Below are 3063 nucleotides of genomic sequence, written 5' to 3' on the forward strand. Positions count from 1 at the left end.
AATATAATATCGATGTATTTTTTTCGCATTTCTTCTCAAAATATAAAAATATCGCAAGAGAGATGACAAAAAATGATTTTAAAATTAAATTCGGTCAAGAAAAATGAATATTTAAATATTATAAATACTAATGGTCTAAGAAATGGTAAAAAGCAAGTACGAATGTAGTAAAGATGTAATATGATAAAATTATGTTCCTCCTAAATGATATAAATAAATAAAACTCGACTGTCGCTAGTAAGAGGTATAGATAGGTAGCAGTCTCACTTACGGAGGTCCATGAGGGAAAAACGACTCTCTCTTACAGAGGTTTCTGTTTCTCGCTAATAGAGGTTTTGGGAGCTTAAAATGACGGTTCCTGGCTATTACTCTCACTTATAGAGTTTTCTCACTTATCCAGTTCTCACTTACCCAGGTTTGACTGTATTTTAATTTTTCCATTCAATTAAACCAGTATGTGGACCATTTTTAAAAATGTAGGTATAATTTTTTGTTAACTTTTAAATGATTGTCATATTATTTTGATTTACAAACCAGTTTGTATTTATTTCTAATTAAACACACGCAATATAGAATTATCACTAATGATCGTAATAAGTATGTTCAATGTTAATTAACACATCATTAGTGTAAAAATGATTGAAAATCTTCTTCTTTTATTTCCAGGAAGGTATCCATATTCCATCCATAAAACAAGTCATCAAAATCTAAAAGAATTTATGTTTTAAGTTCAGTGACTTTATATAAAGACTAATTAGCTAAATCATTAAGACAAATTAGGACAATTTGAAAATAATGCAACCCATCATAAAGATATTTATAAATTAAAGTAATATTAAAAAACACTCATGAGCACCAGAGCTGCAACTCTAAGTCACATTCCCCCTTCGTTAAATATTCTTTACTTAAATAAGTTTCTTGCTAAAAGAAAAGAGCTTTTTATTGAAACTGGATTTATATGTTTTTAAGTTTTTTAAAACATGTAATATCTACATAAAATTGGTGGTGCGCAGGGCCGGAAAGTTTATATTTTGTAAAGACACATCCTTGCACTCGAATATATAACGTAACTCAAATTTTTTCAAGTTTTATTTAATATGCTTCATACATCTGCTGATCTATTTGGTTCCAATCGTGTATTTGAAAAGTTAATTTCTTATGGGATACCCATAGAATCCCCGTCTCCCAAATAACTCCTCCCTAAACAAATTTCCATTCTCAATTCGCCTCCAAGAAATTACACCTCCCCTTTCCAGAGATTCATATATACCTTATAAAAGAATTGCTCGTTTAAATATATAAGATTCAAGAAGCGTGAAAAAACTTCACCGGCAAAGCAACTAAGTCAAAGAAAACAGTATTCATCAGGATCGGAGCCGAAACGAGAACTAGCCAAAATGTCAAAAATTACGAACGAAATAAATTTTTTAATTTAATTTAAACATGTCCCGGTGTAGTGTCATGCTAAAACTAATTTGCAATTCCAGTCTCTTTGTTTCACTCCAATGAATCCCCCCCCTTTACCACACTTCGTTCGAAAGATGTACGCGGCGCGCATATTTATCCACTGCGATCAGTTACCCCAAATGGCTCTAACACAATTTAAAAGGCACAATAGGAGGCTATTTCCAAAAGAGCAAAATTTAAAAAAACTAACACGTTATTTTTCTCTAAAATTAAATTACAAATGAAATGAATCTCCGTCACAATTTGTCCAGGTTCTAAAAATTATGCTTCGAAAACACTGAATGACTGCTTTAATAGTATAGCAAATAGGTAACAAATATACAATATTTTTAGCTCCGATTGTCACGAGTATACCACCTTAAGACACTATATATAATGACTGGAACAGTATGTTAGTGGGCTCCTTCATAAATACTTACATCTCTGTGTAGTAGTTGCAATGTATATTACGGTAATAACTCATAATTCTGGGTCACATGATCATAATATTAGCAAAACTGTCAAGAATTTTTCTTATATTCCCAATAAGATATTAACAATAATTAATTATAACATAGAATTTCACATAAGGAAAGATTGTATCAAATTTTTTTTACATTTTATTGCAAACATACTTCAAATAGTTTTAATAGTCTTCAATAAATATAAATATTACATAATGAAAAATTTCTCATATCTTTTATTTGTCTAATTGAAAATATTTCGAGCAATTGTCGAATTTCATTAAAAATTAACACAAAGTTATAAAATTAATTTAGGTTTTACAATACATATGCATAACTTTATGACTCAACAAATTTCCTAATCCTCCAACTTTTTTCTCTAACACTTTTTAAATCAAAGAAAATGCTCCTAAAAATTACATGAACAGCGGAATAATAAATATTTGTTAACATTGTTAGTCCCATCAAGTTAAGCGAAATTTCATAAGATACTAGCTGACTCCGTGAACTTCGTTTCCTATAATTAATTAATTTTATTATAACTTTGATCACCGATTAATTAATTCTAAATTAATACCTCCAGCTCTAATTTTGATCCAAAAAGTATAAAAATCAGGTTAATTTAATGATTGGATACAGAATTTATGAGATATCGCAATAATTGGATCGATTTTAGTCCGAATTTCAAAAACTATTCGACCAGTCATCAAATGCATCCGATTTTTGTACTTTTTGGGTTACAATTACTTAATATACTAAGTTTTATCGAAATTAGAAATTTAAAAAAATTCTCGAAAAAAATTTTGAAGAAATCGAGAAAATCGCAAAAAAAATTTTGTTTTGAAGCGAGCAAAATCCTCAAATGATTTTAATAATAAATAAATATCATTTTTCTCTAACTAATCTTTTCACCCAAAAATAATATTACTTCGTGCATGTGCATATAAAATATTTTCGAATAAATCAACCTTCATGTTAAATAAAATTTAATTCAAAATAATTTAAAGATGATTTCTCTTGAGGGTATAATTAAAATGTATAACAGAGATCCTCAACCGCCGGTTCACGGAAGAATTCAACCAGTCCGCGGCGTTCGGGATAAAAATGAAATAAGACTATTAAATATTATTGTTTTATTCTTTGACCAAAAACC

Source organism: Chrysoperla carnea, chromosome 2 (assembly GCF_905475395.1).
Source record: "Chrysoperla carnea chromosome 2, inChrCarn1.1, whole genome shotgun sequence".
NCBI classification, from domain to species: domain Eukaryota; kingdom Metazoa; phylum Arthropoda; class Insecta; order Neuroptera; family Chrysopidae; genus Chrysoperla; species Chrysoperla carnea.